Here is a 24,075-nt window from a genome sequence, read left to right as displayed (position 1 = left end):
TTGTGGTAGTCAAGGCAAAGATTGATCTATAATGGGTTACATGTAATTCTCATTATTTTTGGAAATGAACTAACTAGTTCATCAGGGAATGTAATCCATACCCATTCCCTGCTGGAAGCTCTCAAAAAATCCTCAAGATCTTTATTTGGGGAACACAAATGGAGTATGTATGTGATTCTGTGTTTGCAGTCTAAACAATTTAATAATTTGGACTTTAATAAAAAGTTTAGGACTTAAACATTCTCTAAAGAAAATTCTATAGGACGTATTGTAATTCACAAATTCTTTATTTTATTTTAAAGATTTTATTTATTTATTTGAGAGAAAGAGACGGAGAGAGCATGAGTGGGGGAAGGGGCAGAGAGAGAGGGACAGAAGTGGACTCCCTAGTGAGCAGGGAGCCCAGCCCAGGGCTTGACCCCAGGACCCTGAGATCATGACCTGAGCCAAAGGCAGATAACTGAGCCACTCAGACACCCCCTAATTTGCAAATATTTTAAATCTCAGACAGAATACAACTATAATAAGTTCTATGGAAAAGTATTATGTTTGTGGGATATCATTTCTCACAATGGCCACCACAACCCCTGATATCCCATGTATTCTTTTGCAAGGTGACTTTGCCCCTTGTCCATCAAGAGATGGAGTATACTGTTACTTATACTTGAATTTGGCCTTCCTGATTTGTTTTGACCAATAGAAAGCAACTTCTAAGCCTAGTACTTAAGGGGTCTTGCAGATTCTGTTTCACTCATTGGGAAGCCAATGGCCATGTAAAGAAGTCAAGACTACTCTATCAGAAAGGGTATGTGAGGATACCCTTGAGGATGAAAGGTCACATGGAAGAAAAAGGAAGGATCTTAGCTGACAACCAGCACCAACTGCTAAAGGTGGAAATGAAGCCACCTGGGATGTTCCATCCCTACCTGAATTCCCAGCTGAAGTGGCCACATGAGTGATTCCAGTCAACACTAAGTGAAGCAGAAAATCAACCCATAGGGGGCGCCTGGGTGGCACAGTCGTGAAGCGTCTGCCTTCAGCTCAGGGCGTGATCCAGGCGTTCTGGGATCGAGCCCCACATCAGGCTCCTCTGCTATGAGCCTGCTTCTTCCTCTCCCACTCCCCCTGCTTGTGTTCCCTCTTTCGCTGGCTGTCTCTATCTCTGTCAGCTAAATAAATAAAATCTTTAAAAAAAAAAAAAAGAAAGAAACTCAACCCATAGGATTAAAAGAAATATAAGATCATTATTGTTTAATTAACTTTTGGGATGGTTTATTATGGGGCAATAAATAACTCACATGGATTTTTGGCAAATATTTTTTTCCTAGTCTGTGGCTTGTGTTTTTATTCTCCTTAACAACGTCTTTTGCAGAGCAGAAAGTTTTAATTTTAATGAAGTTCTGTTTATCAGTTCTTTCTTTTGTGGACAGTGCTTTTGGTGTTGTATCCAAAAAGTCATCATCAAACTTAAAGTAATTTAGATTTTTTTCTTATGTTATCTCCAAGGAATTTTATAGTTGAGTGGTTTGCATTTAAGTCTGCAATCCATTCTGAGCTAATTTTTGTGAAGAGTCTAAGGTTTGTGTCTAGGTTCATTTTTTTTCCATGGGGTTGTTTTTCCAGCACCAGTCATTAAAAAGATTACCTTTTCTTCATTATATTCTGAAAGAAGCTATTTTTCAATTAAAAAGAAAACAGTATTACAAACAAAATAGTTAAACTTTATGTGGTGATGGTGTGTGTGTGTGTTACTATGTAAATGCTTCCTTATTATAAATGCGTGCAATCAATAGTCCACTTTATAAAGATATATCTGAAGAGCAGACAAGAATGGATAACTACCTGGCTTTAATTATGGGATATCCAGTGAAAGTCTCATGGTGATATTTCCTGATTCTTTTCAATAGAAAAAGGATTAAATCTTGTGTCATTTAAATGAATTAGGGGATTGAAGCCATAAAAGGAAGTATCCTAGGGATTCCTCAATCTTTAATTTATCTCATATTTTGTTAAGCAGTGAAGAGCTTTCTAGATTTCCTCAACATGGTAGGCTTCTCAAATCTGTTCCCATTCTTGAAGAAAGCATTTTAAGAAATCCATGGGGCCTCCCCATGCAGGGAATGTGAGCCAAGATCCCCAACAGAAATGGGGACATCCAGTGGGAATTCACCCACTTCCAAGGGAGTGCCCCTTCCCACCTGGGGAATACCTGGAGTGTTACTCTCCTAATTCTAAACCAGTGGGGTGTTTGTGGATATACATGAATTTTTCTTGAAATTGTGGTGATGACTAACTGCTCCAGGTTGCCAAGGTTTGCTTATGACTTCAGATGACAAAATTCCTGATTGTAGAATTGACCATAGTATTTATTTTCTGCTTCTATCATATGGTTCCGAGAAATCAACTTCCCACCTCTGGCCTACATCCTGTTTCCACTTCTTCAGAGTCTCAACTACAAAAGAAAGAGAGAGATGGGACGGGGAGGGGGTGTGAGGGAGAAGACAAAGGAGAAAAGGAGGGCAGGACAGAGGGAGGAGGGAAGGAAGAAGAAAGGAAGAAACGAAGTTCAGAGATCAGTGAGTCGGTAGATGGATAAGTAAAATCTGAGTTTAGATGTAGTTTTAGATTTCATCTGCTAGGCCTCTTCTGACTTGTCAAATTTTATGGTTTCTTTGCCAAATCTCCTAAATATGAATTCAAAACAGCATGTTTCTTTAACGTGTATTATTGCTGAGTTGTTTTGTGGCTTTGTCGTAAAAGTCTGGTTTCAAAAACAATATGAAAGCAAACGTTCTCAGAAGGCTTGTGAGGTTTCATCTAAAACCAGAAATGGAAACAAGGATGAATAACTCACCACAGAAGAAAAACGAAACCTCTCTATACACTATGACCTAGCCAAAAAAAGTGGAAATGCATTTCATAATTTGTCAAAAGTTTAAGGGACATACAGCAGATGTATTTTTTACTCCAAATTAGCTGAATTTCTTCTTGATTCAAGTTTCAAAATGAAATACTTTCTCACAGTTTTGGTATAGAGTCCATGAAACTGATAAATACTGTGTTTTGTATTTATTGGACAGATAAATAGACACATTCCTAAGTATTCATATAAACATAATTATTCTGACTAAAAATGTCCTATGCTTAAGTAGATATTTTTTTTTATTTTTTTAAGATTTTATTTATTTATTTGAAAGAGAGAGCATGAGCTGGGGGAGAGGCAGAAGGAGAGGGAGAGGGAGACTCCCCACTGAGCAGGGAGCCCGATGCAGGATTCTATTCCAGGACCCTTGGATCATGACCTGAGCCGAAGGTAGATGCTTAACTGACTGAGTCACCCAGGTGCCCCAAGTAGATTTCATTTTTACAGTATCATTTTTATTTTTAAAATTTTTAACAATTCAGATTCCCCTTTTTTATTTATGAGAGAGTATCAATTTTGAAGATTTTTTTTCCCTTTGAACTAAAATGTTGGAAGAAAATGCCATTGATACAACCATCACTATGAATAACTCATTGTTATGTATTTGTAAGTTTAAAGTTCCTAGAATTATGACTTCATGTTTTATGCATTTAACTACTAGATAATGAGTAGAAGATAGTAAATCCTTGGTGTAATAATTCTTGATTGGGCAGGAGGCAATACTTTGTTTTTTCCCAATAACTTGATATTTCTATAAAAACTTTTAATATGGATATAAAGTTTCAAGCTTACAAAATTTTGTAAAAAATAGAACAAGATTTACAAATTTTGTTTATATTTTTCCCCGTTTCTTTATTACTCTCTCTCCTTCTCTCTCTTTGTGTGTATGTGTGTGTGTTTGTGTGTATGTGTGTGTGTGTATGAATATGTATTCTCTATGTGTATGTGTGTGTGCATATGTATATATGTTAGAGGGTATGAGTTGATGTCATGTGTATATAGGATTGTTATATGGAAAAATTCAACTTATTTTCTGTTGCTTTCAGTGATCAGATAGTCAATATACTGTATATAAACTTGAGCCAACCTTTGGTTCAATATAAGGAAGAATTTTCCATCATCTCAGCTACTCATAAATATGATAGTTACTTTGTTGACAAGTAAATACCTCCTTTACCAGGTGCTGAGGCAGAATTAATTTTTATTGGGGACATAGTAGAGAAGAATTAGAAATTTACTAAGCTTTCATAGTGATAGAAAAGAAAAACAGTTTAAATTTATAAAACAGCTTCTTAGCTTTTGACATAGAGTTTAATTTGTGGAGAAGAAAGGTAGCCATCTTATACTACACTCTGTATGCTAAATTTATATGAAAGAGGCAAATACAATGGAAATAAGTGTTACTTATTTCAATACTTTCCCAAACACCTTCAGATCATGGAGTTAGCATAAAGTCTTACATCTTTTACACTTCTGAAGAGAAAAGGTATTTAAAACCATTACCTTGAAGAATTTTAAGTTCCTAAAAGTCATCAAAAGATAAATCAATGCTTAGCAGAGAGCTAAGAAAAGAATATTATTTATTAATAATTGTTGAAATAAAAATGAATAATCATGTTAGTAAATTTTAGTATAAATGCATTTTGTTGTATTTGAAATGTTTTAAAATTGGTAATCCATATTTGGTTTTATGTGCTAATATTCTATTAATTATAACATTTGATTACCTTATTCTTCAAGCATGCCAGATAAAGTTCACTTAACTCCTCTTTTTTAAATCTGCCCCTAAAATTATCAAACAGACTAACATCTGCTTTATATTATGGTGTGGCTCACTCTTTTTCTGGGCCCCTGCCCCCAATACACACAGACTTAGGAACTCATGCTCATACATGCCATTGGTATATTTTACCTGTTACACAACGCACACACACTCACATATATATATATATACACACACATATTATCGCATATATGTATATACATACAGCTACGTACGCTCATACTTGTATAATATGTTTGTGTATGTAAATGTAATACAGAGAGAGGCAGAAAAAACAAGAGAGAGAAAATTGTTTTAGCAAGATCTTCTAAAATCATAACACCTGACAATTGCTGAGTACTTAGTGCTAAGTAATACACTAAGTACTTTAAATGCTTTATCTTGCTAAATGCTCATAACTCTTTAAAATCCTACTGTGTCTTTCCTTTTAAAGATTTTACAACTACTATGTGAAAGAATCGAAATACACAATTGGTCAGTGTGATTCTAGCTATTCTTAACCACTGCACCACATGGTTGATAATGACCCACACAAGCACTGTCTTTTCCTTTTCCATACTTAGACACAAATTCAGTCTCCATATCACAGTACTCCCCTATACTTATCATATTCCTATGTCTATGAAGAGTTTTTCTTCTCAACTGGGAACAGATTTGCCCCTGTGGAATAAATGGCAATGTCTGAAGACATTTTTATTAATCATTATTGAGAGGGTATTAACAGCAGAGGCCAAGAATGATGCAAACATCCTACAACATACAGGACATTTCCTCAACACTACACACTTACAACAAAGAATTATCTGGCCCAATATGTTACTAGTGACAATGTTGAGAAACCTTGATCTGGAGAGGCATATAGTTGAGGAGAAATAGAAATATTTATGTGTGTATGCTTAACATAATGATTTCTCTTTAGGGATTCCTTTTAGGTTGTTAGAAGACAATAGCTCTCAGAATGCTTCGGAATTCTAGTAGGTTATTTTGACTCACAAATCACAATAGTTTTATTTCCAATTCAGAAGACAGTATTACCACATTGTCTTTGATACCCAACTGTGTTATATGTCCAAAATGTCTTGACTGGATGTTGTAGACCACACACACACACACACACACACACACACACACATATGTTTTTTTGTTTGTTTTGTTTTTTGTTTGTTTGCTTTTAACCCCACAAGCTTGGACAAGAAACCTGTTAAGGTCTTTGTCTTAGCCCCGTTGTCATGATTTGATCTATATTGTGCTGGGAATGAGACAATACCCGGCATTAAATGAACAAATCTTCTCTACACAATCATTTACTGCTTTGAAACTGCTCAAGGCCATCTCCTCTCCCTTAATTGGCTACAGCAGATCCCATTTCACTATTCAAAAGATCAACAGGTCATGTCAAACTACAGTGCCCTCTGGCCTAACAGACTTTCTAGTAATGTGAATTTTCTGAAATGGGATTTAATTCTCAACTTTGCAATTTGGGTCATCAATAACCATAAGTAAGTCTGGAGGAAGAGTTCTTGGAAATGAAAAAAAAAATCTATGCATTTTGGAAAAAATATGTATAGGTCGCTGCCTATGAAATTGCCAAAATTTGACATTTTTAACCTATAAAAATGGCAATTCCACCTACTTTGACTGATAGTGGTTTTGGTCCTTGAACATAAAACATTAAGGAAGAGCAGCAGCTCTGCAGTTAACCTGTGTTAATTGTTTAGATCCTGGCTCTGTATCTTATTGCTTGTAAACTTGAGAGCATTGTTTGATCTGTTCAGATCTCAGTTGCCCAAAGCCTTCAGTTCGCATATTTACTAAATATGTATATTTTGTTTGTTTGTCTTCACAAAAGCAAGGAACTTACCTTTTTTCTTATAGTTTCATGCCCATTTCTTAGTGCTAGACAGAGTGGCTGTGGTCTATGCTTTATACATTTGTTGAATGCATGAATGCATGAAGAATATAATATTTACTTTATAGAATTGTTGTGAAACTTAAATGAGATCGTGTATATTAAAGTTCTCAGTATGTATACTAAGTGTTAAATGTTAGATGTGGTTATTATTAATTCAAAAAGAGCAAGAAATTCCAGATAAGTTTTAGAGGTGGTTTTTTTTTTTCTGTTTTCATGTATTTTTATCTTCACTTTGAAAGTACATTTTTTATTCAATGCCATTACTAAAGTTCTATCTGATCCTGGTGAACTTACATGTCAGATTCTCTTACCATACTTTGAGAAATATGGCCCTAAATTTTTTGTGCATATATCACTCTGTAATTGTTTACTGAATGAATAAATGAGTGAATAAATAAATTCACTTCCCCTTTTCTCTACTTTCATCTTTCTCCTCTAGACTGTGAGAGAATACATTTTCTTCAAAAATACCTACAATTAGACAGATTTCTATTGCAAACATACGCAGTTCCAGGAAGCCATCTAATGTCTTACTGGGTTTTTAGTCACCTTCTTTCCTACCAAGAGTCCCCTGGTTCCTTGGCCACGTGACTTAATCTTCTTATTGCCTTTATCTATCTTGGGCAGGATCTCATCTTTGTGTGCCTCCCATGAGGATGATGATGGCGCTGCACTATTCACTAATTCACAACTTGTTTAAAAGGTGACACTCTGTGGTAAATTTGGAAGTAGTAAAACAGAGCGGTATTAATGAATCAGTTCTCAAAATTGTAGATTTACCTCTACTGTAGCCTTATCTCGTTTCACTGAGATTGTTTTCACAGTTTCATACTCTACAGCACTTCTGGACCAGAGTCTCAGAATCTAAAAGGATGGTTAATATTCAGAGATGTCTAGTTTCACAATCACTTAGAGAATTTCTAAAAGTTATACTTGCCTGGGCTATACCCAATGGAAATAATGACTCAGTAGGTGAAGGAAAGGGTTCAGGTAACTATAAATAGATGGAATATATATGTAAGCCATCCTTGTTAGAATCTTTGTCCTAGAACACAGTTTCTGACATTTCAGTTGAATTATGAATCACCTGTGGGACTTATTAACCATGAGGGTATCCAGGCTTTATCTCAGTGAACCTGATGCAGTAGTTTCAAGGTGGAACAACCAAATCTGTATTTTAAGTAAATGGCCTGGTCAACCTCTGTTTCATATTCTTTTACCACATTTTGAGAAATGTGACCCCAAAATTTTTGCACATGTAGCACTTTGCAAATTATTTAGTGAATGAATAGATGAATGAATGAATGCAACCCCTCATAGAATTACTGTGAAGCTTAAATGAGATAATATATAATGTACTAAGTATACTATAAATGTTCAGTGTTAGCTCTAGTTATGATTAATTTGAAAAAAGCAACAAATCCAGATGTTTTGAAATTTTTTTTCCTTTTCCACATTTATCATTATTGTCCTCATCAGTTACTCTACCCTTAGTGACTAGTTAGGAGAGAGTCAAAGTTAAACAAATAATTACATAAATTATTATTGGCTTATTTGGGTAGGGCAATAAATAAAACATTTAGGTGTTATGGTAATAAATGGGGCAGATTAATTTAGTTTGAGAATTTGAAGAAGTTTTCTGGAAAAAAAGAAGTTTTTTGTTTTTTTGGGTTTTTTTTTTTTTAAAGATTTTATTTATTTATTCGACAGAGAGAGAGACAGCCAGCAAGAGAGGGAACACAAGCAGGGGGAGTGGGAGAGGAAGAAGCAGGCTCATAGCAGAAGAGCCTGACGTGGGGCTCGATCCCAGAACTCCGGGATCACGCCCTGAGCCGAAGGCAGATGCTTAACTGCTGTGCCACCCAGGCGCCCCTGGGTTTTTGGTTTTTTTTTTGAACTAGAACTTGAAGTGTAAGTAGGAATAAGCCAAATAAAAAGTAAAGGAAAAGAGTCCAAAGTAACAGGAACAGCATGCACAAAATCCATTTGTTAGTAGAATTGCTTTGAGGTGGACAAGAGGCGTTAAAGGCCATGAGGAGACTGTTGCATTAATCCATGGAAGGCATTATAGTGACTTGGGTTAGGGGTGGTAGTAGGAGGGGGAAAATGTGAAGAGATTCATAATCTATATTGGAAATGGAAGCATGGTGTTTAGTAATGTATTGATTGAGAGCAGTGGGTGATGAAATGGAGATGTTGGGGTGATTTCTAGGTTTCTGGAATAAACTGATGAGTAGTGGCTCTCCAACTTAACATATTATCACCTGACAGCTTTTAAAAAGAACCCATACCTGGGCCCCACTTCTAGAGATTTTAACTTTGTTTGTTTGGATGGGGCTCAGACCTCAGTTTTTTAAAACTCCCAGATGACTCTAATATCTAGTATTCAAAGTTGAGAGTTACTGGGCTGGGTCACTGTAGTACTCACTGAGATAAGAAAAGAATCAGATTTGGGGGAAATACAATAAATCCCATTTTGTTCATACTGAATTTGAGGAATCTGTGAAATACTTGTGATTGCAAGTGATGTCAAGCAGGGAGTTGGGTACACGGTCTGAGCTCAAAAGATTGGTCTTGGATGGTGACATTACATGTGATTTGGATGTAACTTTAGAATAGTATTTGAAGCCATGGGAATTTTTTCAGCTTTGGCTAGAGAGAGGGTCATCTTAATTATAATAAACCACTGTCTTTTGTTCCCCTGTGAATAAGGTGGAAGCCCAACCACCCCCCTAAACTTCATCTAATCATTTCTTGGAGTTCCCAGGGATGGCACATGCAAATTCATAAACTGTTGTCACATTTTTTTCTGCTGTTGTTGAGTTCTGTCCCCTCACAAGACACTTTTTAAAGATGGTACTTCTCCAGAGGCACCACTGGTGGAACCCAGTGTGTCAAGGAGCTGGTTGTCTCTTGATGCGTTCTTTCTAGCTTGAAAGCAGAGAGAGCTATCCTTCATTAACTGGAGTTACACCCTTAATTAACTTTGCCACAGCAGAGTCACTAGGAGGTCCTAACGGCCCTTTTCCCAACTCTTATGTCATAACTTGAACAAAGCAGGCCCATAATGTCACTAGGTCCTACAATAACTCCTTTTGCCTTTGTTTCTACTTCTTTCTTCACTAAGATTCAGAGGGGCACCCAAAATATCTGACTTGGAAGAGAGCAACCATAAGTGAAGGAAAGATCTTGGGGTTATCTCCATTCTAATCACCCCAATCCTCTATCAGGGATTAACACTCTTTATCTTACTCTGAACCAAAACTGTCATGGAGACCCAGTCATCAAAAGTGCTCAAGGAGTGACTGAATCTCAGTAGCACAGGGTGTGGTTTTAGATAGTGTTATAGTCTACCCTCTTACTTGAAAATGTGGGAAGAGGAGACTTAAAAGTTTGGTTAAATGAAATCAGAGTTGACTTTGCTCTGTATCTCTAGAAAATGTTTACACCAAATATGGAAAGCACTTGCTTGACGTACCAGAGAAATATTGCCAAACAAGAATGAAAATTGCATATCAATAAAAAATAAGGGTATATCCTTTGACGAATGTTTTCAAAAGCTAAGAATTATATTTGCTATGGTAAATTCAATGTTCCAGATGCTAATAAAATAAAACAGAAATAGTTAAACAGATTGTTGCATTTAAGAGCTGTGTAAATCATGAAAACAAGTGAAAAACAGCCAAAGGAACTGGTCACTTAATCTGTATCAAGAAAGACAAATTATGAAGCAAAACTCTCCCTCATAGATTTCAATATGGTACCTGATCTGGTAGTTTGATCATCTGAAATGGAAGGAAAGTCCATTCACTTTTATTCTGGACTACAGTTTGAGAAAAGGCCAAGTACATAGCAACATGACATTTCTAAAGCCATCCTAAATCATTTTAAGTGGCATCAAAGAGCTACAATAAGCAAAGCATTCTAGAAGCTCTCTGGAAAAACCAGCATTCACCTATGAAGGAAATGGAGGAGCATAAATTAAAAAGCTCTCATTGTAAGTCCTATGTACCTGTCATCATAGAATTTCTAAAGTGTATTTGGTCATTTTTAGTGAATAGAAGTAATTTAAATTTATTTTCTTTCTTTTTTCTTTCTTTTCTTTTCTTACTTTCTTTTTTTTGCAAGAAAGAAACTTTTGGTGCTTCTTTTTGCCACAAGTAATTTTGTATCTCATTCTCCAGCAGATTGAAGAGCTCCTTTCTCTCTGTTTCAAATAGAAATGAAAGAGGATCATTGAAGAAATTTTGCTTAGGTTTCTCTTTTTGCAGAGGCACTGCTAGGCCTCTTAGCATTCAACCAGAAAATTCAACCAGAAAAGCTGCAGGTCTACAAATTCACACCAAAGAGGAAAAATTGTTAATAGTGCCAGTAGTAATCACTATAGGCAACAAAGCATTGAAGTTTCTCCAGGAGCACCTGATAGGACAATGCCAGCTGCTTCCAACTGTACAACTGTTTTCTCTGAGTCACAGATATTTAATTAAGAGAAAAGTAAATGTGAGGACATCAGGAGAAGGTTCCATGTCGTTCATTGCCATCTTTCTACAAATGAAGGAGACAGTAGGATCCCCTCATTCAATCACATGGTTTTAGAAATTCTGTGTTTTATTTGAAGTTTCATCTTATTAATAATGTGGAGACATCTGCAAATGTAAGACATTTAATGAGAACTTCTCTGCTTTAGGGAACTTGAAACAAAGTCAGATTGTATCCTTCGTTCACTGGTCATTAACAAAAAGAATCTGGGACAATGATTACTTAGAGTATTTTGTGGAGGAGTCCTCAATTTTATCAGATGTGAGTCTGCCTTCTAATAATATCTATCAACAGCTTCTTTAATAACCTGAAAAAAATGTATAAATAATATAATCTACTTGCACACATAATTCCTAAAGAATTAATGTAATCCTTTAATAGTTAAAGCAGAAATAAATAAAAAGTTATTTCTAATAAAATCATTTGTATTTTAAAGCAAATATGGAGACAAAACTATACCAGAAAACAAAATATGATAGAGGTTTCCAAATATAGAAATATACTGTGCATGTGACTGATGACTAATACAAGTGCATTCTACTTATGACTAAGGTGTCATAGGAAGCATTGGCATTGATGATGTGTTTTTCTTGGAATTTATTTCTTTTATTCTTGGTAGAGTACTGATGGGAACAAAGTACAATATTCCGTCATTTTACATGATATTTACTCTTCTAGAAAACTCAGTGTATATTAAGACTGTTCAAAAATGCTTTGTATTCATATGTAAAATGGATTAGATTCTTGGCTCAGAAAATTATAAACAAGTTTTAAGTTCACATGAATGTCTAGTGGGAAAATGTAAATCCATATAGAACACAGAATGAATATTCATCATGTGTGACGGTCCCATGCATTCCAGGAAGGCTAGCATCCCTGGTTCCTGCCCACTAAATGCCAGTAGGTTTCCCAACCTTGAAGATAGAAAAAAATCATACTCTAGGGAGCAATAAACCTTGTTGCCCCCCTCCCTGTGGAGAACCACTGTTTAGACAGTTCAATAGAAGGAGTTGGCACTTTCCTCATGTGATTCTTTCATACTGGAAAAAGCAACAGGCCCTCCTTGCAAAGTTAAATCACGAGACACATCTCATGCTAACAGTTCCAAAAATCTGATGTTCCATCGTGGTATACTGACTTAAGCATTGAAAGATCTTACAACTCAACTAATCCAAGCCCCTCAATAAAGGATGAGGAAATTGAGAGCCATGAAGTCTAAGAAAGCTGCTGAACACCCAGAGGTAGCTTTATATTTGTTTCTTACAAAAACTAGGTGATGAAGTATTATTTCTCTATTCCACATCATCTTTCATGGTACAAATGAGAAAACTGAGGTTTAGTTTGTAGGCAGTAACTCTCAGTTTAGTCTGACTCCATGTTCCATGCTTTCTCTGCTATGTCTTCCTTGAACAAAATCCCAGAACTGAGTAGTGAGCCAAGACTTACTATTTCTGCAGCCTTCATAGCCTCAGATGTCAAGGGTTATTATGCTGCCCTTTACAGTGTCCTCTTCACCCACTTCTCCTTCTGTTTCTCTGAATCAGGGGTTAGCAAACTATATCACTCGGGCCAAATCTTATCTGCCTGTTTTTCTAAATAAGCTTCCATTGAAACATATTACTGATGGATGCTTTAATATTACAAGGGCAGTGTTGAGTAGTTGCAATGGAGGCTGTATGGCCTATGAAGCCTAAAATATTTACTCTTTGGTCCTTTACAGAAAAAGTTTGCTGACTTCTGCTCTACATTAAAAAAAATTACTTTCTTGTGTTGCCATCAATATATACCATTCCCTTGTTTTTTGCCTCCGCTAGTGCATTAATGAATGTTAATTACTTAGTGTATTATTCTTTTTAGAATTACATCTGTATTTCTTTAAAAGTACTTTCTATAAGTAGCTAATTAATCCAAGAAAAGACTCTAAAAATGGAAAGTTATCATAAAAGGAGTGAGGGGAAAGAATGAGTTCAGGACAAACAGACCTGTCGTTTACCAAATGACTACATACAGATGCCATCTTTGGGTAGGATGAGCTTCCAAGCCTCTCATTCTCAAAATTAAAAAGACTTATCTAAAGATTTTCTTCAGGATCATTTCCAATTTATTTTCAGGTAATTAGACTTGTGCAACAATGCCTGTTGGTAACAGGAACTATTTATTTTCTGATAGTACTGATATCTGTCCAAATTAAAACTGAGACACTGACAAATCAAAGAAAGTACAAAACTTGCCTTTTACTTATTCAGATAACATTTTCTTTACCTAGTTCTCAAGAAAATGATATTTGTTCCATGTACTGAATATATATAGTAGACTATATATTTGAAAAACGTCTTTCAGAAAAGAAAAATTTTAGTTAGTAGGCAGATGTGCCAAGTTACCAATTTATTGCTTCTCAGTTCCAAATTCACCCTTTTTTTTCCTGTTCTGTGATAACAAAGTTGGGCCTCGTGAAACATTGTCAGTACGGGGTGTTGGACAGACAATGGAAGAGAGAGGTTTCCTCTTCCTGGTTCTGTGAGGTGTACTCATTTAGTTGAGCTCTTGCAGAGTGAATGGCTATTTTTCCCAGCAGTGTCCTAGCCTAAAGCAGCAAGTGGCACATCACCAGTTTTCCTCAGCACAAACTCTACCTTGAATGGTTTCTAGCAGCAAGTTCAGTGGCACTCCTGAGGGTACCTAACAAGTTCTATGGATTAACCAACTCATTTCCAGTAAATCAACAGCACCTTCCTCTCACAACCCTGCCGCTTCCAGGTGGTTTTCTGTGAGTTCAGATGGTGCCCAAGCTGGCTTTCCAGCAAGTCAATAACAACCTAAACGGATGGCTTCCCAGTGAATTTTATCAGTATCCTAATAGGGAATTCTCAGTTAGCCTAACTAACAAGTGGGATCTCTCTCTGGCCTGGAACAACCCAGTGAATTTTTCTAACATCCAATGGGCTTTGACTATACCCTTTCCAATGAAAGCTGAGTCCTAGGGGTGGGGAGGATCCTCTTCTTCCCCGTTTGTTCCTTTTTTGAATACTCTCCTTCAGTAACTTTTATGTGTCACTTAGAGCCCCTGCCCCCCCCTTAGTCAGTTAGCTATACTCCAATCCTCTGTTGCTATCTCTTCATACTAAATTTTCCTGTTTAAATTACTGCGTGGTTTCTGTCTTCTGATTGGAATTTAGCTGATACAGCAGAGAAGGAAAACCAAACATTTTATCTGATAGGCAAATCAACTTTTTACAAGCATAAAGAGCCCAGGGCTTGAATAGACTTCTGGGTAAGCCTTAAAATGAAGTTACTGAATCATTTGCTACTTCTGAACATGATCCCTTTAGTGTGTGAGACTACCTCTGGGAATTATTGTTAACAATAACAGCGGAGCAGAGAAAACATTCAGTTCTCTCAGCCTCCTAGAGAAAATAAGGACGTAAGAGAAGCTTCCTAGTTTTGGTCTTCAGTATTGAAAATCTTGTTTGAGTTCTATTTTCATCTTAGTTATTATTAGCCAGATTTATTTATATCATTCCATTAGAATTTTCTGACTTTCTCCTTCCTTTCCTGGTCCATCTATGTAGGAAAGCAGAGACAGTCTTGCAGTCAGGAGAGACAAATATTTCCCAAAACTCTACCTCCATGACAGCCCCCACCCAGAAGCAAAGTTAGTCCTGAGGAACATTGGTACCTAGACTAAGGTTTTCTTGATTCTTTTTTTCTTTTTCTGTTTTGAGCTGTCTCCAGTTCTTCACTTTATTCCTTTTAGACTCCCTAATTAGGTACCTCTCCAGAAATCTAACATTCAAAGGACAACTTTCATACTTTGTTTTGTTTATTTGTCCGTGCCAGCTGCTGTCACTGCCAGATGCAGAGTTATATCTGGCATTGATTCTAGGTTAACAGCTAATTTATCTGCATTTAAATATTCAGGTTAAAATTTCTTTGAATATGGTAAGTAGAAAATGTATCAAAATGTAGATTCCTGGATCCTGTTCTAGACTTACTACATCAATCCTGAGAGAGCCAGGATCCAGAAACCTGCATTTCTAATAATTTTTCTCCCATACTAAACTGCTGGCCTAGTTGATAACAGTTTACAATGTTTTCCCCAAATAAATATTTGCATTTTAATATGGTAACTTCTAGCCCTAGATGACATTTTCCGTTGGTTCTAGCACAGTCTAGAATGGGATATTAACCTGGACATTTAAATCGTTGTTATTAGGGACCTTGGAACCTTTGCATGAAGGTTTACTACAGACTTCTTTAGGCCTGGAAGCTGAAGTCCTTAGGTTCAAAGGGCTGTGAAGTTGAGCTTCACAGTGGGCTGCGAAAAGCAATATTTGGGTTGTTCATTTCCATTCCAGGCAATTTAGGCATTCCAGTCACTTTATATGGACCACTGTAATAATGAGGTTGCTGATATTGAGGATATCCAGAAGCTGTGAGGCTAAGGTGCTGATGGGTTCTCTATAAAAACTGATGACATCCAGGATAGAGGTAGGACATGGAGGAGAATAGAATACTGGGAAAGAGGGCTAAATGTATTCAGTCATTCCTGGGTGGAAGTCAGTATGAGATAGGAGATGGATAGATACTTAACGTTTTCCTAAGTCCCACCACCCCCAGAAATGTCACAGCAATTGAATAATCCTTTATAAAAAAATTATTTGAAAACTTTCTTTGACATCTGTAAAAGTATTGTATTGTGGAATTCAGTGGTTCCCAAACATAGCAGCACATCAGAATCATACAAAGTGCTGATTAAGAAATATGGATTATTGGATCCCACTCCAAACTTACTGAATAAGAATCTTCGAGGGTGAAGCCCTAGAATATCTATCATCTATCTATGTATCTATGTATCTATGTATCTATCTATCTATCTATGTCCACTTTCTAACTTTTTTATTTGAAATTATTATAGATTTACAAGTTGCAAAAAAAATGTTAAGGGAGATCCCATGTACCCTTCAGCCAGTTTCTCCTAATGGTAATATCTTGCATAACCATAATACGATATTGAAACCTAAAATATTTATTTTTATAAGCTCTCTAGATAATTATTATTCAGTTAGCTGGAAATTGAATAAATGAATGAGCAATTATTCAAGGAAATGAGTTAACTCAGCTATTTGTAATCCTGGAATACTTAGGAACCTAATTATTTACTCAGAGATTAGGCAGTTCATTCATTGCTCTGATTAGAGGAATAATTCAGCATGGTTCATTGAAATCCTTTAATTAGTAATCTCTTTCCTCTTTTTGGGGGGCTTTGTATCCCCTCATTCAATGGATCAGCCCATACTTAATGGAGTCTTTTTCTCAAGTTTCTTTGTCTCCTCTTACCAGTACTTTGCAGACTGACGGACATAAGAGATATTGGACAAGTGGATATGTTTTGATCAATACTATACAGATAACTGTTGAAATCTTTTCTTCTTTCCTTTGACATTAATTCTCTCTTCAGAAAATTTGTCTCATTCCACCTTATGTTTTATTCCCTATGTTACAATTACTAATTAATAGTGGCATTAAATTAAAATGATCCCTTCCACCCCACAAATCACTCAACTATTAACTTAGTCTTCTCAACTTAATGTAATTTTAAGCATTAGGAGACACGGATGCTAATCTTAGTTCTGCCACTTGCTGATTGTTTGACCCTGACTAACAAACTCAACCCATCTGATTTAATATTGTTATTATGAGAATAAAATAGATGCCATCTTCCCTGTTATACACAGACTTAACTTTGTGTCATCCATAATACATTGTGTGAACAACGAAATAAACTATATCTAGTAAGAATTAGAGGATGAGATTGAGAATAATAATAGTAATGGCTAGGAGTTTTCAGCAGGAATCTCTTTGCTCTTAAGGGTGGAAGTTCTGTTGTTGTTGTTGTTTTCCTTTCCCATAAATCTTTTTTTTTTTTAACTTGAACTGGAAATTCTTCTAAAGTTTATGTTATACAATTTTGGAATAGAGTTTGGAATGCTATTTAAATTATTTTTGTACTGGTTCTCTTTCCTGTGTTATAGAAAGCACCCATTTATCTGGGCACTCCTTCTAGTTCATGGTGATAAGCATGGTGTTTCAGGAGTGGTTAAACTTCACAAAATGCCTTAGATGTTACTCTACCAAAAACGTGTGCCTTGGAAGCTGTCAAGCTGCGGCAAAAATCCCTTCAGTTAGCATGTGAGAAAACTTTGAGCTAGTTCCACTCTCAACAACATTCTGATCATCCTCAGTGGGCACCACAGAGGCAAGAGGATGGTTTCCTGAAGTGGCTGAGCAGTGGCTTGCTACTTGTGACTGCACCTCTGATACTCAACTGAGTTTCTCTGTGCAGAACATACCAGAAATTTGTCATTGCCACCTCTGCCAAAAATGGTATCAGTAGTGTGAAAACCCCTGAACATCTCACTGATCCTTACTTTAGAAAAAAGAAGCTTTGAAAGCCCAGACACCAGCAAGGTGAGATGTTTGACCCAGAGAAAGAGAAATACCAGTATACAGAGCAGCACATGGTTGAATTTAAAGCTATGGACTTACAAATTCTGCAAAAAAGAAAGGTTGTTCCTTAGCTCCAAGGCTACCTCTGCTTTGTGGTTTCTCTCACAAATGGAGTTTACCTTCACAAACTGATGTTCTAAATTTACTACAAAAACCTAATTAAATAACTGATACGTTAAAAAAAAAAAAAAGAGCGGGGTGTGCCTGGGTGGCTCAGTCAGTTAAGAGTCTACCTTCAGCTCAGGTCATGATCTCAGGGTCCTGGGATTGAGCCCCGCATCAGGCTCCCTGCTCAGCAGGGAGTCTGCTTCTCCCCCTCCCTCTGCCCTGCCTTCCCAGTGGTGTTCTCTTTCTCTTTCTTTCAAATAAATAAATAAAATCTTCAACAACAACAACATCAGAGTGTAGATGGTAGTATTCAGGAAATTCATTCTTCTTTCTCCACTGCAATAAGAAAGGAGCTCCAGGAAAGGCAGTTACATGGAATGCCCTTGTAGCTCAAGATTGGTAGTTCGTTTAGAGGAACATCTGAGAAATCTTTTAATCAACATTACACTTCATCATTACCACTTATGGAAAACCCGGTATGCCCGGTTTTTTTAAATGGATTCTCTGTTTTCCCTCTTGCACCATAGGTCCCAGGCACACTGATTGCATGAATGCCATCCTGGTAGATGTTCTCATCATTCCATAGAAATAGCCATGATGGTGGGAAAAGAGCATAAGTGGTGTGAATGTGGAAAGCAGCTGCATACCCTGTTAGGTGTATCTTCTGTGTCTCTCAATCCTGCATTTCACATAAAAATTCAGGAAATGTTTGAGTAGAAGTTCAGAGTAATAACCTATTTCTCAAGTTGAAATAACAAAAGAATAAAAGCAAAAGGATTTGTATACTATAAAGATCAGTTGTGTCGTTTTTTAATCCAAAATAAACATGAAGGAACTTTTATGAATATCCAACTTTGGATTCCTTCATTCAATAAATATTAGATCAATTATTTCCAATATAGTCTTCCATTTATGGTAAAGAGCTATCCTCAGATATATTTCATATTTATTTTTTAGTCTTTTACTTTAGGTGTTTTTATTAGTTATCTATGAATGTATATAAATTACCCTAAAATGTAGTAGCTTAAAACTACAAACATTTACTATTTTGACTCCTGAGCATCTAGGATCTGGGTGCAGCTTGACTGGGTGTCTCTGGTTTGGAGACTCTCACAAGGCTGTAATCAAATGTCTTCTGGGGCTACAATCATCTCAAGGATTGTTTGGAATAGTATTGGTGGCTTTCAAATTCACTCATGGTTCATGTGGCTATTGGCAGGCTTCAAGGGCCTCTCCCTCCATCCTGTCTTCTCTCACCTTTTCTTTCTCTTTTTTTCTTGGTGATAATTTAGATGTACCCTTTACTGAGACAAGTGGATTTATGGTCTTCTACTATAGTAAAAGGTAAAAGAGAGATGGTATGGCTTAATGGAGCATTTCCCAAAATGTGCTTTGTTAATATAAACAAATACTTACTAAATAAACACACAGTACTATAGGAAATGATGCTGAGTTAAACAAAGTTTTTGTTAGTGTCTTTAATTGCAAGACTTCACAGAACCTTTAATGTGTGCACTGTTTATTTCTGGAGGCACATTCAGTATGGAAGATTACTCAAATACATTTTACTAAGAAACTGTTTTTACAAAAATATCTCTTGGAATGCATGGGTCATTCTTTGAAAAGTGGTGGTTTAGTGTATTTTATCCTGGACAGAGGCCTAAGTCATATATTTTTGTATGTTCAACACCTAACTAAGCTTTACTGTACCTCCAGCTTCTAAATGAAAATAATAAAACCTGACCTTCACCATCCTCTGAGGGGATATTATAAGATTCAATAAAATAAACACAGCAAAACATAAAAAAACAGATATTATCCTTGCTCCCTATTGGATCTTCAATAGTAACATGCCACAGACCAACATTTCCTAGTGCTACCTTTTAAAATCATTTAAAAACATGAGAATCAAACCAATTCTAAAAACTACTGAAACTACTAGAGTGTATTTAAAATGAATTTGTGAGAAGTAGGAGACAGAGAAACATAATTGCTTGTAACTCTGAGCAGGAAGGACTGAAAGAAGACCACCTCTGAGTGTCTCCCTTCCTCCCCAGCCCCCCCCCCTTTTTTTTTTTACCAGTTATTTCTGCTTCTCTGTTTGCTTTCAACTTAAGTTTCTTTCAGAGATTGCCTCAGGACTGAGGAGAAGGGTTACATTGAGTAATTTTATTCTCCTAAAGAGGAGTACTCCTCTCCCATGGCCATTCAAATGCTGCTGAAGCACTTTCTCTAAAGAGTCTTCTTTTTTATTATAAGCCTGTCTATTCACTAATGAACTGACTGAAGTATCAGCTGCCTTGAGTGGGAGTCAACCAATACTAAATCTCTAGTAACAAGAACTGAAAGCTGAATTTAAAGAAAAAGTTTAGAGGTGAAAGTGTAATTTTTATTGGCACTGTATTTGGAGGTGGCAGCATGTGTTTCCATCCTCACCCTCCATAGGAAGATTTTGGAGCAATTCAATGAACTTGCTTCAATCCCACCTCGACAGCATTTGTCATCCATGAGAAATGAGTCCAATTGTAGCTGTGCTCGTGACTGGGGACTTCATCTCTTCATCTTTGGAAATGAAGCTTTGTCCATGCTGCAGGGTTGTTATAAGAACTAAATGAAATACAACAGATTCATCCAAGAGTACTTAGGAGGCATTCACTAAATGGTAGCCCTCGGTTTTCCTTTAGATTAGACAGGGTTATCAGGTAATACACTTCAGGCCTAACCATTGGGGCAACTCTAAAATCGAATTTCTATTTGACAATCAAAAGGTGGAATTTTGTTCCTTGCTGGTTTGTCCAGTAATTTATGTAGTAATTCTTTCTTGTTTAGTGCATTTTTCTTTTTCTATAAAGAGTTAAGACTGTCATTTCATATGCTTATTATTCAAGTACAGGCTTCATTTTAATTTTAGTCTATTTTGTGTAGCAGAATAACCCTTCCACATATGTGCTTTATTTAAAAAAATGTATGTATTATATGTTAATTATTTTTTGTGGTTTTGCCCAATTAAGGTATTACTAAACTGTGCTCTTGTATTAGACAAGGTCACATGCCTTAGGTGAGACAGAGGCTGTGATCTGGACCTCCATCATTTACAGAGAGGGAGGTTCTGAGGAGGTTGGAGTTTGATGATTTTTGTCCTACCCTGAGGGCCAAGTATGTCCAGTGATTGTACTTATATGGTGGGAAATATTTGCCATAGAGAAGTAAATGGGAAAATGGGAGAAATTACGTAGATACTGATTTTGAGACATTGAATCAATGTGCTCTACATCCCAGCCATCCCCACTTTCCAGCTGTCCAGCTCTCCAAACCACTGAATCAATAGCATGCATTGCATCATGGGGAAAGTATGGCCCAGTTGCAAACAGGAATGCGCTGACTTTGGATTTAATAATGGAATTTTTTTCTATAGTCTGAAGGCAAGCACTTTTGATTATTGCAAATGCCCGGCTTGCTTGAGAAAGTGATGATTTTCTCAGAACTCCAAGACAAACATTCAACTTGAAGAGGATCAGGCAATTTACATGATGGACCCAAGGAATAGGAGAAAAAGGATGCAATGCAAGGACAATGGGAAGAGGAAAACCTGTCTGATTATTGAGAGATGGATCCTGGGAGAGACAAAAAAAAGAAAAAAAAATCAGACCCTATTGTTCTGATTTACCCCTTATGGGCAAATCCCAAAGAAGGAATTAACAATATCCAAGTAGGTTTGGGGATTCCAAAGACCACTGGGGCTGATGCACTACTTTCTGGGCATGACCTGGGAAATGGAAAGTTTCACAGAGTTCCATACATTTGAAATATCAGGAGTGTTTACGAAGCAATAGCTGAAGGAGGTATTAAAGAAAGTGGGCCTGAGTGAAATCTCATTTGGTGTTGTGGAGAAGGCAAATAAAAAATCTTGGGCCCCCGAGACCATTCATAAGTGCTACATACCCTGGTGATTAATAGGAGGACTCCTGTAACCATATGGATGGTAGGGTGTGAAATCCTTGTGACTGGAGGCTAGGGTGAAGTCCATGGACATCAGCAATGGTAACTAGACACACTCTAAAGACCAAGCAGGACAACCTAAACTCAAAAGGATACTCAGTGGCCATGTAATTACATTACATCACATCACAGAAGCAGCCACAACAGAGGTCAACTCAGAAACCAAGCAGGATGTAATATATCACCTAGAGTCTTGGATGTTCCTCCCCCATGTCAGTTTCATTCTGTACCCAGATACTATATTTGGAAGGAGAAGAGAAAGCATTTAAACCATCAGAGGATCTTAAGTACAAGATAAATGTATATATTCTGACATTTTTGGTAAGGAGGCTTTTGGAGTAGGTAGATATTAGTTATAAAACTAAATTGTATTTTTGATATATGAATGTATACTTGCTAAATTCATACCTTTCCTACAAACAAGAGAGCCATGACGTTGGGTCAGCTTTTTTAAGATATAATTTGTCTTTGAACAAGAATCCTGAAATACGGAAAATTAGCCAAAAGCTATTAGGACATTCTTTAACTGATGTCTTTCATTTCCTCCTTGGCATTTTTTTAAAAATTTTTTTTAAAGATTTTATTTATTTATTGACAGAGAGAGAGAGAGCCAGTGAGAGAGGGAACACAAGCAGGGGGGAGTGGGAGAGGAAGAAGCAGGCTCCCAACAGAGGAGCCCGATGTGGGGCTCGATGCGGGGCTCAATCCCAGGACTCCGGATCACGCCCTGAGCCAAAGGCAGATGCTTAATGACTGAGCCACCCAGGCGCCCCCCTCTTTGGCATTTTAGAATTATCCACTGCATGCTGGGGTAGCTGAGACCTGAGTTTTAAAAGGGAGTTTAATATCTTCTTACAGGTTACATTTGAGCCTGTAGGAATCAAAGTGAGAAAATGCTGATGTCAGCAGTATAGACTGTGGAAGCATTTTAGGAACTTCACTTGTTTAAACTCCTAGAGCTCATATCTGTTTAGTCTTAAAGGGATTTGCATGTTGCTTATTCACGTAAGACATTCCTTTTTTTTTTTTTTTTAGATTTTATTTATTTATTTGACAGAGAGAGAGAACACCAGCAGGGGTAGTGGGAGAGGGAGAAACGGGCTTCCCGCTGAGCAGGGAGCCTGATGCAGGGCTCGATCCCAAGACCCTGGGATCATGACCTGAGCCGAAGGCCGATGATAACGACTGAGCCACCCAGACTCCCCCACATAAGACATTCCTTGACAATGTTCATGGCAATGGTGTCCTCTTCTCTAGCCATCTGACTGTAGTCTCTTGAGAGGTTGGAAAGTAGAAGCCAAGAGTAATTGTAATGTGTGGATAGCCACGGGACTTGATTCAATAGGCATATCGAGAAACTGAGGTCTAGTTAGACGTAGAGGGTCTGGAAAATAACAGCCCAAGGCAGGCAGGCAAGGTAAACTCCAGAAAGCTATGTTAAGACAGGGAGAAGTAGCCAAGTATTAGGGAAGTCTAGCCCTTAAGATCCAACTCTAGCTGAGAGGTTTGGATAGTGAGCAGAGACTTAAATTTAATAGTAAACAAAAGGCTATGGGAAACAGTGACCCTCAGCTTGCTTCTTGCTCAGTTGTAACGATGAATTGAATGTGGATGGATCTGAGAGAAAAAATACCAGAAATGAGGCATAAAAAATGGCATACTCTGTAAACATGTTGAATGGGTTCTTCTTGTATTATCCCAAATAGTGTGTGTCTGGAGGCATGAGTTCATTTGTCTCCTGCTTGAAGGCAGACCTCCTTGTGGACCAATATGATCTACTCTCCAGATGAATTTCTGCAACCCTTTCATACTCTGGTTGTTGACTGGTCTCTGCCCTATATCTGTTCCCAAGGCTGATTAACAGCCTTCTTATTTGTCGTCCCTGAATCCCTTTGTTAGTCACTGCCTACTCCAGCTGTATTCTACTGCCAGGATTTTATTTTCTTCTTGCTGTCATTCTCCCCAGTAACTTCAGCCCATCCTCAAAGCTGTTTGTTCTTGGTATTGATAGTTGTAGTGGTAACATGTCCTGTTACCTAATGCTTTCAAACTCACAATGGTTATGATATTCAAAAGAGATTTTACATGAGAGGCCTGGAAAGCAAAATCAGTGTGTAAATTTGTTAATTGCTCTGTGATGTTAACAGATAAACATAATAGCTAAAAAAATTCTGTAACAATAAGCTCATAAAAACTGGGTATTCGAGTGGTAAACATATCAGGGTCACCAAATAAATCAATGACTGAATAGTGATAGTTTGAACTTTTAACTTTGCAGAGTTTTAAGACACCACTTTGTTTTTT

The 24,075-nt window shown here is 37.0% G+C and overlaps 1 pseudogene; it reads left to right on the top strand.

Annotated features, from left to right (window-relative positions):
- The window catches only part of LOC123001784 (60S ribosomal protein L6-like), a 66,988-nt pseudogene extending 49,184 nt beyond the window's left edge, over positions 1 to 17,804 (top strand).
- The last annotated feature ends 6,271 nt before the right edge of the window (positions 17,805 to 24,075 follow it).

This window comes from Ursus arctos, unplaced genomic scaffold (assembly GCF_023065955.2).
Source record: "Ursus arctos isolate Adak ecotype North America unplaced genomic scaffold, UrsArc2.0 scaffold_3, whole genome shotgun sequence".
Lineage (NCBI taxonomy): Eukaryota > Metazoa > Chordata > Mammalia > Carnivora > Ursidae > Ursus > Ursus arctos.
This window is presented reverse-complemented; position numbering and strand designations above follow the sequence as displayed.